The following is a 15,721-nucleotide window of genomic DNA, read 5'->3' as shown; positions in this document are numbered from 1 at the left end:
TGACCCCCCTCCTCTGGGGGCCACAAAGCACCAAAACGGCAGATTTCCAAATGCCATGCTCCTCTTTACCAGCCCCAGCCACTGGGAACACTCTCCTCCGCCCTCGGGGTCTCTGATTCAGCAGGGTACTGTCTTCACTGGCTCCCTGCGCCAGCCTTTCGCCTGGCTCTCCTACGTGGCCTCTCTTCTCCCTGCGCATAGGCCACTGCTCCTGCGCACCGGTCCTGGGCTCTTCTTCTGGTGCTGTTAGGGCCCTGGGGGCAGTCAGGGGGTCTCTCCTTCCAACTGCCCATTGCGCCAGGCTCCAGCACCTTCAGCCTCAGCAGACCACACCCCAGAGAGAGCTTCTCTTCCTGTGCAGGCACTTTTTAAAAGTTGAGTAGGGGGCTGGCAGGAAGTCTCTGATGGTCCTATCAAACAGCGACACATCACGTCCCTGCCCCTGCTCCCTCCTTCTAGTCCAGCCTCTAGGTTTGTTAAAGATGGCGTCGTCCAGTGTCTCTGGCCACATGGCCTCTGAAACCCAACTCCTTCCCTCCTTGGTGCAGCCTGGTGCCTGGCACCTAGTGATGGATGAGCCTGTAGCCCCACCCATCATCTCTTCATGGAGAGGAGGCCCTCGCTTGTGGAAGAAAGGTTATCAATCCATCCAGCTGAGGTCAGCCCTCAGCCTGGGTCTGGTCATGGCTGGCTCAGAGAAATATGACAGTTCTGGATGACCCAAAAGCAGTACAAATATGACTTTGGACTCTGCGGAATACTTCTTTTCACATTTGCTACATTGGACTTAAGTGCGTGTCTGGAATCTGTAGGCCTAATGGAAGTTAATCTAGCCCCTGGCTCCACATTCCCCTAGGGGAATAATGAAGTGAAAAAACAGTAAGACACACTGACTTTCCCTGGCATGTTTCTTTCCAGTGTATAAAGCCTATTCCATGTCACCACCCAATACTGCATAAGTCCTGCCACACCATTCACTTTGTAGCTGCTCCCGGACTGCGCACGCTAGGAATCTCCCCTGCGCAGCCTGTACATGTGTGCACACGCATGTACACATGTGTCTGCATGTAACCAGCCCGGTGTCCCTTACTTCAGCTGCTGAACAGTGGCCTGGTCAAGCCAGGGGAACACCAGTAAAATCCCCATGCCGTCTCTTACATCCTGAGTTCACTGTGGGTGAGTCCCAACTTATGAGGCTCCCCCACAGTAAAAGTTCAACAATTAGGTGCTCAAAAAGCGAAAACTCCGGACGGCCCATAGTGTCAGAACCACCTTCTAACATTCTGCAACCTGAGTAAACTGAAAACAAAGCAAAAGATTGAAGCTGCAAGTGTGGAAAACAAAGATTGGTTTGTCTACGTGGAACATAAAACAAATTAAAAAATATACAGCACACTTAAAATATTATCGACCTAAAAATTCATAAAATACTGTCGTAAAATATTATTGACCTATTATAATCTTGAAATAAGTTTTCACATTAAAATGAGCTTGTGCTGTGATTGCATTGAGTAATTTCATCACTTGAGATACTGTTTCCAAAAATGTTACTTAAATAATCTACATATATAAAAAAAAAAATCTTAAACCTGACGAGACAAATGTACACCTAAACAGTGTTAATTGATTCCATCTAAATAAATTATAGAGTCTCTATCAGAATCAAATTATTTAATACAAAAGAGCTGAAATTCCTGCTGGTCAGTAAATTCCAGGCAGACAGCATGGGATGACATACTGGACAAATATAATTAATCCTGCACATTTGAAGAGACCCTAACATTCATCTTAACTAGTTGTTTAAATTGATGTTTTGGAATGCTGTGATCCAATAAATTTCCAGTGAAGAATAGGTCACTAATCTATGTAGACGCTTTCAGCAGGATTGTGCTGTTCCTGCAGACAATACCAGATAATCTCAATAGACAATTCCTTGGTGTAGGGAGTAGCCCACTGATCAGTTGGAGGCCCTGGAATCTGCTGAAAATGATGCTAGCCATGCTTAGTTACTGGCTTCAGGTAAAACCTGCACTTAGTAAATAATGTGTCAAATAACTCAGAAAATGTATACAATGCATGATTATATAAGAAGACATCTTTAGTAATTGCATGTGTGTGTAAATAGTTCAATTAAAGCACATAGTGCTACACAATTATTAGAAAGAGTGCACCATCAGAAAATCTAAAGAAACCTTCAATTTCAACATTCCTTTAGGGAACAAATGCCCCTCCCACGCAGAACTATTTATCTGGATGTGACACCAGCCAAGGGCCTTCCTAGAACAGTGTAGACCTCCAGACAAGTTTGCTCGGCTGCTGGCGCTTTTAGAAAATAATTGGCTTTGTCAGTAAGGATTAGTGATCTAGTCTTAAGTGGTTTTGTTGCATCACATGGACATGATCCTGCTGCAGATTGCCGTGGGGGAATAGAAATAGTCAATAGGTTTTCTTGTTGGTATGTAAATGTGTCCTTTGCTAAGAGACGTACACATTATTTCAAAGCACGTTCCACAGGGCGCTCGCCAAATGAGGCTTCATACTGTGTGGTAAGTCTTGCGGGGGATGTGGAAGTAAGAAAATGTGTCCGCGGGCAGGCTCGTGCAACCACTAAATTGAATGGATAGGTCAGAAAGGGAGATCGACAGATATCTGGACGGTGCTGTAGGGCTGTGGAAGTGTGACTAACTCTGCCACAGTACTACTGAATTGCAGCGGCATCGAAGTGCTCGGAGATCTCAGCACCTTACAGGGCTAAGGGCCAAATGTGCGAAGCACTGGTCACAAAATACTGGTGGCAATTTTCAACCACTATACTTGTGACCAGTGCTGTATTTTGTGAACCCATGTGTGTATTAATAGGTCAGTTCGCTAAATACTAATTCCTAATGGGTCGCAAATTCACCTACCTCATGAATACTAATGAAGTATGCCACAATTTGCAACTCGCTAAGAATTGCAGCCATCACAGGTATGGTGGCCTGGTGGGGTCAGCAGACCACTATGTCTGTGAATGATTTTAAACAAAGCAATCTTTTTTTCAAAACGCAGCTTTTTTTCCTTAAAGGGAAACGGGATGCGTTAAAAAAAAAAAACATGTAACTAACAATTTTTGAGTAGTAGGCAGTGGTCCATTGGACAGCTGCCTACTCTTAAAAAATATTTTTTTCATCATTCTCAAAGGGGGAGGGTCCCTTGGGGTCCCCTTCCTGTTTTGAATTGCTTACCACTACATGTTTGTAGTTAGATTTCGGTCGTAAAACATTAATACATACCATTCAGATTAAGTATTTGGAAGGGCCGCCCTAAACAAGCCCCTTCCAAAATATGAATCGGTATTGGGTTACAAACCTAAATTGCCAATCAGTAACGTCGTACCGAAATGCAATTTGTGGTTTGCACTCACCAAATGAAATTTTCGCGATTGCAAGCAGCCTGAGTCTAGGAATAGGGCTGTTTACGACAGCAAAAAGCTTTCGTACTTCTGGCACCAGGTTCAACTCAAAGGAACACATACAGTGTCACTGGAAAATCTATGTACAAACTGGACATTTATATTGATATATTCGCTGGTACATTAAAGATGTTCCGTCTGATGAAATGAGGAAACAGGACTGAAACTGGACTAGCATAAGTAGTTACGGTCTATGTGTTGATTACTGTTTTTTTTAATTATAGGCAGAGTTTTTGTCCAGGATTTTGTAGCATTGTTTGCATGCCTGTTAATTTTTTTATTAGTATTTCATATCGCCAAACGTGCATCCAAGTGGATTAAAACTTTTTTTTAGATAACAGTTTGTATTCACATACAAACACAGATACAGAAGATGTCAAAAATCCGAAACATACTTTTAACATAAAACCATGTATTTTATTTGGACCCAGTATTTAAACTCGAGAGCTGAATTAAAACCTGCCAATTCCAAAGTCCTTAAAGCTACAATGGATATATTTTGCCTTGAGAAAGCTCACTGAGAGAAACAGGACAGATTGGTGGAAAGCCTGAATTAATCCCAGCCGCTGGTAATTACTCAGGCTGATTTCCTGTCCATGGTGTGTTTTTTCCCATAATGCCGCCTCACATAGTAACCAGCCATAAGCAGAGCCTCAGTCCTGCTGCAGTATGAACAGTCCAGGCCTGGTCTATTAGAACACAAGCCACTCCAGTCTGAAAGCCCCATAACCATGTCAAGTAGAGTAGAGAGAAGCACATGTTGGGCTGAAAATTGCTACACATTCTGGGCATCATGTAGAACCTGGCAAGTAGCCCGAGAGGTCAGCCCCCTGACTGAGGACCAAGGGCCATCTTTTGAGATCCCTTCTTGCCTAGTGGGGACTCAAGGGCTTCAGTGCATTTACAGGTACAGAGAATGCATGTTAGGTGAGAAGTTTGATGAGCTGATGCATGTATTTTGGTGTTGCTCAACATACCTTTTTTGTTTTACCCAAAGCAGGACTTTGTTTCAGTAAATCAGTAAAATAATGTTCTGGGAGTTTCTCCCTGGATGTCAAGGTCATTCTTTGTTTTCTCGCCCGAGGCCGCCATTTTTCAAACATTCCAACCATATCAGTCCTGGCCACATTGATATCCTCCTCTGAAATTTCCCCCTAGCCTGCACCCTACTTGAAACTTGCCAGAGTAACAGAATGGGGAGTACTGTTGTGCTTAGAAGTGGTTGGTGTCAAAGTGCGCCTACATGAGTAATTGGACAAGCACTACTGGTTGGATATGTCTTCTTGTTACTGGTTCTCAGACCTGGGCAGGTATGGCAGGTGTGTACAACCTTGAGTTCTACTTCTATGTTTCCAGTTCCTTTGACTTTAACACTTGGTCCATCCTCTTTTAGGTTCTCAGAGCCGGTTTGCTAACTTTGGTGCAACTTATACCCTGAAAAATATTTTTGTTAAATGCCACTAGTAACTGGGTACATTAATGCAATACTGCGGTATAGTAAACAACTGTATACTTTATCATGAAGATGCCAATTCACGTTGGTTAGCGAAACATTAACTGAATGCAATTGTGGGTATAACAATACCATGTTGTGAACAAGCTAGGACACTAAAGGAAATGTCTATGAAATCACCGTAATGTCCTAACTTTGATTGTTTTTGAAACGGACTTTAGATCAAAATGTAAATATACAATCTTACAAATGCCAAAACTGTGCAATGTTTAAACGCATACTTTCTGCTTTTCTCTTGTTATATTCTCAAACCAATGCAAAGTATTTTTTTAATGTTTGTTGTAATGCACTGTCTGTCACTTTAAATATGGCATGAAGTCAGCATTTGCCTAACCCGTGATCAAGGAGTGCGTCAACTCCGAAACGCGTTGGGTCTTACTTTGGTTGTCGTGTGTGGATTAAACATACGCTTTCTGAAATAGAGTGTCGGCTCTGTACTTATCTTCATGCATTATCTATACTGAGGACTGCTGCAGTTGTGTTGGGATTATTGAGGTTCGCTCCCTCGCCAAACACTCCTCATAGAAAGAGGCTCGAGCTAACGCAACTTTCTTGCTGGGATATATATATATATATATATATATATCACTTAAAAAACCATAGGTTTCACACATGTTATAGTTAGATGGATATTTCACTTGTAAAAAAACAATGAAATTCCCCCGTTATAGTTAGTTCAGATAACTATAACTCGCGCGCCTGCAATCCACTGCTCATGACGTCACATATTACATCACTCATGACATGGTCAGTGGCATCACTCATGACATCACTGATGACATCATCCTTGTGATAGAGTGGCGGTCACGCGAGTTAAAGTTATCTGAACTAACTATAACGGGGGAATTTCATTGGTTTTTTACGAGTGAAATATCCACCTAACTATAACATGTGTGAAACCTATGGTTTTGTAAGTGAATTTGCAAGGTTTTTTAAATGCTAATTCCTAACTATAACGTGTGTGAAACCTATGGTTTTTTCAGTGAATTTGTACGTTTTTTTAAATGCTAATTTATTTATGTCTTATTATTTTTTATATATATTTATTTTACAATAAACTACGTATTAAAAATATATATATATTTTTTTTGGTTTTTCACGGTGCGCGCACCCCCGCGAATTTAAAAAAAAAATTTTAATTTTTTTTTCTACCTTCGGGGTCCTTGAGGGACCCCCTGACAAAGGCTAGGGGGTCAGGAACTCTCTACCCTGCCCCCTTTTCACGTTCGCCACCTTCCTTTTTCACTCTCGCACTGAAAACAAACAAAATGGCGGCCGACACTTCCTGATTTCGACCGATTCGAACGTTGACTAACATGTAACCACCAATCAGAATTACGCTTGCGCACGTTAGGGTGCTCGCACGGTGCGCGCACGGTGCGCGCTTTTAGATATTTATATGCTTTTAAATGCTATTTTCTCAGGAACTACTGAACAGATTGACACCAGACCTGCAAAAGGCACTTCCCTGACCTGAGGACTACCTCTCTGCCAAATTTCAAGTAATTCTGTTCAGCCGTTCGGGCTGTACCCTCGACTAAAGGTCCTATGGAAAAATGCATGGGGAAAACGCGTTTTGGGACCCCCCTTTTTTCTCAGCCCCCGCTTGACGAATCACCCCGAGACTTTCAGGGTAGGAGCTGAACGGAGCGCCCCATTAGTTTTGAAAAGTTTGCGAGGATTCGTCAACCAGCGCCAAAGTTATTCAAAATATAATTTTCAGATTTCCTATGGAAACTCGGTCCTAACTATAACTATCTACTGGCGACCGCCAGTAGATAATATATATATATATATATATATATATATATATATATATATATATATATATATATATATATATATATATATATATATATATATATATATATATATATATATATATATACATATATATATATGCAAAAGGCACATCCCTGAGCTGAGGACTACCTCTCTGCCAAATTTCAAGTAATTCAGTTCAGCCGTTAGGGCTGTACCTTGGACTAAAGGTCCCTATGGAAAATTGCATGGGGAAAACGCGTTTTGGGACCCCCCTTTTTTCTCAGCCCCCGCTTGACGAATCCCCCCGAGACTTTCAGGGTAGGAGCTGAGCGGAGCGCCCCACCTATTTTGAAAATTTTGCGAGGATTCGTCAACCGGCGCCAAAGTTATTCCAAATAGAATTTTGCGGATTTCCTATAATATATATATATATATATATATATATATATATATATATATATATATATATATATATATATATATATATACATATATATACATATATATACGTATATATATATATATATAGCAACTAGACTGTAATAGATATGCATATGGGACCCGGTACGGCAGCCATCATGATTACTGATCATATATACGTTACACTGGGATACTCAGTTCATGTTGCATAACTGCATAAATATTTCACAATATATTGCAAGATTTCATATGACACATACCTAAAAAGGGAAAAGATTGACATATATACATATTGCTATCATCATATAAAAGCTTCATTATAAAGTGCATATTTTCATCTGGTACATTTGGTACGCATTTTATATACTTAGGTGCAAACCAGACAAGTTAAAGTGCTTCAGTGCTATAAATCAAACGAACCATGGTTAAAAACAATTCAAGTCAATTTCCACAATCTGTCATCAGTGATATCACTGATCATGTCATGAGTGAGTAATATGTGAGGTCATAAGCAGTGCATTGCAGGGGCGTACGTTATAGTTAGCTATGGTAACTATAACTGCTGAGTTTCATTGGTTTTGTATGAGTGAAATCTGAGTCTAACTATAACGTCGCTGTAACACTTGGTTATTTCAGTAAATTTCTAAGGTTTTTAAAAAAAAAATTCCGAGCTATAACGTCCCTGTAACTTTTAGTTGTTTCAGTGAATTTATACTGTTTTTTTAATTCTATTTCCAAACTAAAAGGTCCCTGTAGCCTTTGGTTTCTTAAGTGAATTTGTGAGGTTTTTTTATTTATTTCCTAACTGTAACCACCAACATTTGACACTGAGTGGGTGAGTGAGTGCATGAGTGAGTGTATGAGTATCTGAATAGGTTTGTAAGTGGGTGTGAGAGAGTATGAGTGGGGCTGTAATTGGGAATATTAGTGTCTGAGTGGGTCTGTGAGTTGTGTGAGTCACTGAGAGGGTCTGTGAGTCAGTGCTTGAGTCTCTGAGTGCGTGAGAGAGAGTATGAGTGATTCTGGAAGTGGGTGCATGAGTGTCTGACTGTGCCTGTGAGTGGATGTATATGTCTGAGTTAATCTGTGAGTGGGTGCATGAGTGAATGGGTCTGTGAGTGACTGCGAGAGTGTCCGAATTGTTCTGTAAGTGGATGCATGACTGCCCAAGTGGGTTCTGCTCATTATCTGCCTTTATTCTGCTCACTTCTAATCTTTATTTTTCCTCTTTCCTCTTGTTGCTTACCTTTACTTTTCCTCTTTCTGCTCCTTTCCGACTTGTATTTTGCCTCTTTTTGCTCATTTCTCACCTTTATTTTGCCCTATTTCTGACCTTTATTTTGCCTCGTTCTGCTAATTTCTGATCTCGATTTTTCCTCTTTTTGCTTTTTTCTGACCTTTATTTGGCCTCTTTCTGCTCGTTTCTGATCTCTATTTTGCCTCTTTCTGCTCGGTTCTGACCTTTATTTTGCCTCTTTCTGCTCATTCCTGATCTCTATTTTTCCTTTTCCTGCTCGTTTCTGACCTTTATTTTGCCTCTTTCTGCTTAGTTTTTTTACCTTTATTTTGCATCTTTCTGCTTGTTTCTGAGCTTTCTTGTGCCTCTTTTTACTTGTTTCTGATCTCTATTTTGCCTCTTTCTGCTTGTTTCTGATCCTATTTTTCCTCTTTCTGCTCGTTTCTGTGCTTTATTTTGCCTCTTTCTACTAATTTCTGTGCTTTCTTGTGCCACATTCTGCTTGTTTCTGATCTCTATTTTGCCTATTTCTGCACATTTCTGGTCTCTATTTTGTGTCTTTCTTCTAGGGTCTGATCTCTATTTTTCCTCTTTCTGCTAACTTCTGACCTTTATTTTGCCTCTTTCTGCTAATTTCTAGGCTTTCTTGTGCTTGTTTCTGGTCCCTATTTTGCCTCTTTCTGCTCTTTTCTGGTCTCTCTTTTGCCTCTTTCTACTAGTTTCTGATCTCTATTTTTCCTCATTCTGCTCATTTCTGACCTTTATTTTGCATTTTCTGCTTGTTTCTGAGCTCTATTTTTCCTTTTTATGTTCATTTCTGGTCTCTATTTTGCCTCTTTTTACTCGTTTCTAGGCTTTCTTGTGCCTCTTTATGCTTGTTTCTGGTCTCTATGTTGCCTCTTTCTGCTCTTTTCTGGTCTCTATCTTGCCTCTTTCTACTCGTTTCTGATCTCTATTTTTCCTTTTTCTGCTTGTTTCTGACCTTTATTTTGCTTTTTCTGCTTGTTTCTGAGCTCTATTTTGCCTTTTTCTGCTCGTTTCTGGTCTCTATTTTGCCTCTTTCTGCTTGTTTCTGAACTTTATTTTGCCTCCTTCTGTTCGTTTCTGATTTCTGGTTTTCCTCTTTCAGCTAGTTTCTGAACTTTATTTTGCCTCTTTCTGCTCAGTTTCCGCAGGGGAAGCCTCAAAGCCCCTGTGGTCCCAGCCAGATCCCCACCTCTTGCGGAAGCCGGCATTGCTCTCGTATGGAGGGAGCTGCTGGAAAGGCAGCGCCCTCCGTGCAAAAGCAGTCTGTTTCATCTCTTTCACTACCCTCGTGTCTGTGGGCAGGGAAAGAGATGGAACCTTCGCTTCCAGCGGGCGGGAGCACTTTGACAACTCCGTCCCGCTGGAAGCAGAGTGTTTGCTTTTGCTTTGCGGCCCGTCAAGCAAAAGCAAACAGCTATGTCCCGGGGGTGGGCACCCCAGGACATAGCAGGAGTCGGCTCTTGTGGGTGGTGGTTCCCAGTGCCATATATGGTTCCAGAAGGGGGCCGATTGGCTCCCCTCCTTCTGTTTCCATGGACTGACCCCGAGGAGGTGGTAGTTCCTGGGGCCATATAAAGCCCGGGAGGCTTTATTTTAAGTGATTTGGCCCCGGGAGGTGGTGGTCCCTGGGGGTGGTCCGTTTGCCACCCCTACCATTCCTTTTATATTTAGCCCCGCAGAGGTGGTGGTCCCGAGGGCTTGTAATAAGCCCAGGAGGGGTGTCCGGATGGCCCCATCCAAAATTAAAATGAAAGCCCCGGGGTGGTGGTCCCCGGGGCTCAGAGAAAGCCAAGGAGGGGGGTCCACATGCCCCCCCTATTATATAAATAAAGCCCCAGGGAGGTGATGCCCCCCGGGGTCTAAAAGTCTTAGGAGGGGGGGCCCTGTTTGCTCCCTCTTTTTTTTTTTAAATGCCCCCAGGACCTGGCCCACCCAGGGGCTCATTTCAAAACAAGTGCAGGAGACCACGCTTGTTTTTTTCCTAATTGTGCTGCAATCTAGGGGGTCAGGATATTTCTACCCTGCCCCTTTTCTATATTTTTAACATTTTTTGTGGGGCTCGGCTGAAGCTGAGCCCAAGATGCCTGCCAACATTTCCTGGTTGTAGTGTTGGTAGCCAATTAGATTACAGTACTGTCACTATCAGATCCGTGGAGGAACCACTCCCCTAGATATACAAATTTGGATTTTGGTTAATATCTCTAAAACTACTAAATGGATTTACACCAAACTACAGAAATGCACTACTCTGGACCAAGATCTAGCTTTCTGTCAAATTTGGTGTAATTCCGTTCAGTGGTTCGGGCTGTAGTCGTGTTCAAAAACCCTATGGGAATTAACATGGGAAAAACTCGTTTTGGGACACCCGATTTTCTCAGCCCCTGCTTCACAAATCACCCCAAAACTTTCCAGACACCAGCTGAAGTGAGTGTCGTATTCGTTTTGAAGGTTTCGTAAAATTTCATCGAACGGCGCCAAACATATTGGCAAAACAAAAAATGCTCTTCCTATGGAAACAAGGGCCTAACTATAACTACCTACTGGTGACTGCCAGTAGGATGTATATATATATACATATATACACACACACACACACACATATATATACACACATATATATATATACATACATACATACATGCATATGTATATACATATATATAATATTAAATATATATATATAAATATATAAATTCAAGTTAAACAGCTGAGAATACTCACAAGTGGCTCTGTGCTGAGTCGGCACAGCACATTATGACAAAGCCCTAGGTGTGATTCCATTGTGAATTAATTCTTTTGTATATTTTCAACAATAAGAACTAATCACCCCTCCCAGAACGATATTAAAAAGCCTTTTCCTCCTACTGTCTAGACAATGTTTCTTATACGAGCTGTAGAGATAGTCAGACTAGCCTAAAGGGCAAACTGACAGTGTTTGAAGGGCTTGTCGGTCAGGTCAGTTAGTGGGCCAGTTTTGTGGCTGTTCGTAGGTCTGTTTTATTTACAGTGGTTTGTTTTTATAGTTAATTATCCTGATGGTACCACAAATATTTCCTGCAGCAGGCACAAATTAATCCAGTCTCCAATACTTTGCAAAACACTGTATAGTGTGTTGTTAAAAGTTCAAAACTGCCTGATTTTCAGTATGCTGGGTACTTTTTTAGCTATCTGCTTCGCTAATGGGGGACACTTTTATTTTGGTGCCGGGCATTTTTTCTCTCCTAGTCCGTCCTTGCCTGTAGATAGCCTGAAATCGAGACGAGTCACACCGGTGAAAGTAAGAAACTGTCATGTCAGCTTGCCAAGTGGCTGAGGAAAAGCCTGTTCCTCTCTGCTGCACTCTCAGGCATTGACAACTAGCCCAGACATGCTCTCTCCCAGACAGACAAAAGAAATGTGACAGAAAAAAAGGGCAGTTTTTCAGGTAAACTGGCACCCTTTTGTTAATATGCTATTTCATGTTGTCAGCATTCCGACCTTAGCTCAATACATGTAATTTTGAATACTTTGATCACTTTGATACACTATATGTTGATAAAGAAAACGTTAGTGTTTTACCCTCGGCTTTAGCTGCACGGATTATGTGTGGATAACCGTCTTCCCCAGTTTCAGCGAGGTCAATTCTCGAGGGGACTATCCTTTTGTTTCCTAGTAACAGCAATCCGGATGCCTTAAGTGAAACAAGCATTTGCAATGCAGTAGGTCTCTACTTATTTGAGCTTATGGCATTGTAAATGACAATGCCTTTTATTTATGGGTTGTTTTTAAAACAGATAAATGAAAAAGGCAGTGTCATTTACAATGCCATTAGCTTAAACTTTCGTAAATGTGGGACCTATTGCATTGCAAATGCGTTCAAGCTATACATTTTTAGGTCTCGGGACCATCCGGTCTGCCGAAGGCAGAACCGGAAGTCGAGAGATTTAATGTTTTGGTAGAAGAGGGGCTTGAACCCGCCCCTCTTCTCGCCTCTTCTCCATTGGCTGGCCTCTTGAATGCTGGCCAGCCATTGGAGAAGAGGTTTGTCTCTCCGATCAGGCCCCGTCCTTTTCGGATTCGGGGGCGTGTTTTTTGGCTACTTTTCTCATTTTCTCCTCCAGCCAATGGCAAGAGGAGAGAAGAGAAAAACACGCCCCCGAATCCGCCGCTGCGTTTCTCCGAGGCATTTCTGCTTCGCCTCGGAGAAAGGCAGTGGTGTCTTGCAGCTCAGCTCGTAGGTTTCCATTCCAATGATGTAGTCAGTGTCCCGGAGATCCCTGTGTAACCTGCAGGTTCGCACGTTCACTCACTGGTCAGGTAACTCCTTGAGTCCCTGCAGGCACCTGCGCCTCGAGGAACCCCCCAGGCCTTGCCCGCATTACTCCGTTATTCTGTGATTGAGATGCGTGCATTTGAATGGTGGTGTAATTACACAACAAGCTTGTATTGTGGGGAAGCGCTGCCAGCTGTTGGGTCATGTGCTCATTGCTTTGCATACCTTGATTACACAGAGAGATGGAGAGTGTGAATAGTGCCTGCCTCGGTCAGCATTTAAATGTAAAGCAGTGGGCGCGTCCTTGCCCCCCCCCCCCTCCCTCTGCACTCCTCAGTGTGCGGGGAAGGGTCCGGAATTGTTTCCAGTGACCCCACGGGCACTGCTGTGATAACAGGATTAATCATTGTTTTCTAATCGGGTGATTGGGGTGTGTGTGTGGGGGGGGGGCGGGGGCGGTGTAGAACGTTGCAGCTGCACAGGCCACATTTAAAGAACTAGGGTGCCGGTTGCCATGTGTGTCCCGGTGCCGCTGGGCTGGGTCCAGGCCTGTCCTGTTGGCGTTTATGAATCCTAGTGTCTGATAAATAACTTAAGCATTTGCAATGCAATCGGTCTCACATGAGTTACATTGTTGGGTATCGGCGCTGTAAACAGCAATGTTTATTTATGTGTGAGTTTACAATGAACCAGTAGCGGGGATCCAGAGAAAAAATAAGCAACGCAAATTCAAGCAGATAAAGTAAATTGCGGCACTTGGCTCTTAAGAGAGGAGAGAGAGTGGAAGGGAAAGAAGCAAAAATGAAAAGGGCGTTTAAAAACAAACAAACTGCATGGATGCCGCACAGCCGTGAGCAGCGAGCTTTAAGGTGCAGGCAGATGGGGCAACGATGCAATCCTGTGATGTTGAAATGCGCCCTGGCGGCACATGGTTGTAGATGGGCTCGTGGGTTTTTAGCTACGCTGGGCGCCCGAGCCGCAGAACGTATTGAGAACAGCCTTAGCCCCTGTGAAGACATAAATGCTGTTTCTTTAGTCTCAAGCTGGAAGTACCTAGAAGTACATGTCTGCCGGTTTATCCCTACGCCAGCCAAAGGAAGCGAACACCGGGTTTACTGCGTTAGAAAACGGAGTTGGCTAAAAAGAGGGGTGAAAGCAAGCGCGAGTGTGGCACCTAAGAGAAGGGGGGCTCATTTCGGCAACTTTGTCCAAAGGACTGCCAAGAGTGGAATTCCAAGTTTAAGGGGGGACGGGCCTGCCCACGATGATTTGAGATGAGGAGGATGCCCAGGCAATAAAAAGCAAACTCGGGGTGCGCATGCGCAGCCTGCGCTCAGTTGCTGAATGATGAATGGATGGATGACTGGGTGAATTGAATCCACCTTGCCATTTATGTCACATTTGCAGAAAAACGGCAACTTTGGACAAGGGAGTGCCGAGAGTAGAAATACAACTTTAAAGGGGGAATGGGATTTCACAGGGGGCATTGAAATAAGAAGGATGGCTATGCAATAAAAAGCAAACTCGGCATGCGCTGCATAGGCGCACCTAATTACTGATTTTGCAGCTATTATTTACACGGTTTCTCTCCTCCTCCTCCTTTTGTTTTATATCTTTAAATAACATATTTACATTATATTACATACATGCACCACTCCAAATACTCTTATGGTGATGTGTGTTTTTAGGTCGAGGACCATCCGGTCTGCCGAAGGCAGAACCGGAAGTCGGAGATTTTATGTTTTGGAGAAGAGGGGCTTCCACCTGCGTTTTTGTTTTTTAAAAAGCTGAAGCAATTGAAAACGTGCATTTGGAAGCAAACAGTGTTTATTGGCAACTGAAAATACACGTTTTTAGCTACATGTTTTAAAAACAAAAACATAAACAAAAATAATGTCATGAGCAATGCCAATAACTCTAACTTTACCAATGCCGAGACCATTGCATTGTAAATGCTTGTTAAGTATTAGGTGAGAGTGTGTCCTGTCTGCAACAGCAATGGGGTGTCGCCATGGGAGGTTACAAAATGAGACAAGGCGATACTAAGGAGGGACTACTAAGTCTTTTGACCAATGAACAGCCACAGTTTACAGTGGACAATGACGCAAGCCAATGAAAAATATAGGCGGAGAGTGGGCAGAGCTTCAGGTCCCTACCTGAACACATGCAAAAACAACAGTTGATGGACAGAATGCAGAACAATGTCATACATTCACCCACAGTACGGGTCTAAATCCATTGTTTTTTTGCTCACCATGCCATTCCAGTTTGAACCCAGCCATATGCAAATCAGTCTTGACCCTGTGCCTCATGGGAACAGTCCAGCCCGAACTGCCAAGCCAGGTCCTCCCTGGACTGGAAACAAGCATCCTAGGACCGGTTTCGGGGTTTCACCCTTCTTCAGCCAGGATAGCTTGATTCCAGTGGTATGGAGAGTACAGGACCCACGTCTGGGCATACCCTTCCCACTCGAGGTGACAAATGCAAAAACAACAGTTGATGGACAGAATGCAGAACAATATCATACATTCACCCCAGTACAGAGATCTGGGCCTAAATCCATCGTTTGATGATGATGGATTAAAACCAGATCAGTTGACTGGGGGTGAGTGTTTGATTTGCTCAAACGCTCCGTCCATCATCCCCTTTGGTATCGCTTTGTTCGCCCTAAGTTGGCAGGGTATGCCCAGACGTGGGTCCCTTGCTCACTTTGCCACTGGATTCAAGATAGCCTGGCTGATGAGGGTTATGAACCCGACACCGGTCCCAGGATGCTTGTTTCCGGGCCAGGGAAGACATGGCTTGGCAGTTCGGGCTGGACTGTTCCCATGAGGCACAGGGTCAGACTGATTTGCATATGGCCATGTCTGAACTGGGGTGGTGGAGTGAGCTAAAGAATGATGATGGATTAAACCCAGATCAGTTGACTGGGGGTGAGTGCTTGATTTGCTCAAAGGATCCGTCCATCATCCCCTTTGGTATCCCTTTGTACGCCCTAAGTTGGCAGGCTATGCCCAGACGTGGGTCCCTTGCTCACTTTGCCACTGGATTCAAGAT

This window comes from Triturus cristatus, chromosome 7 (genome assembly GCF_964204655.1).
Source record: "Triturus cristatus chromosome 7, aTriCri1.1, whole genome shotgun sequence".
NCBI lineage: Eukaryota > Metazoa > Chordata > Amphibia > Caudata > Salamandridae > Triturus > Triturus cristatus.
This window is presented reverse-complemented; position numbering follows the sequence as displayed.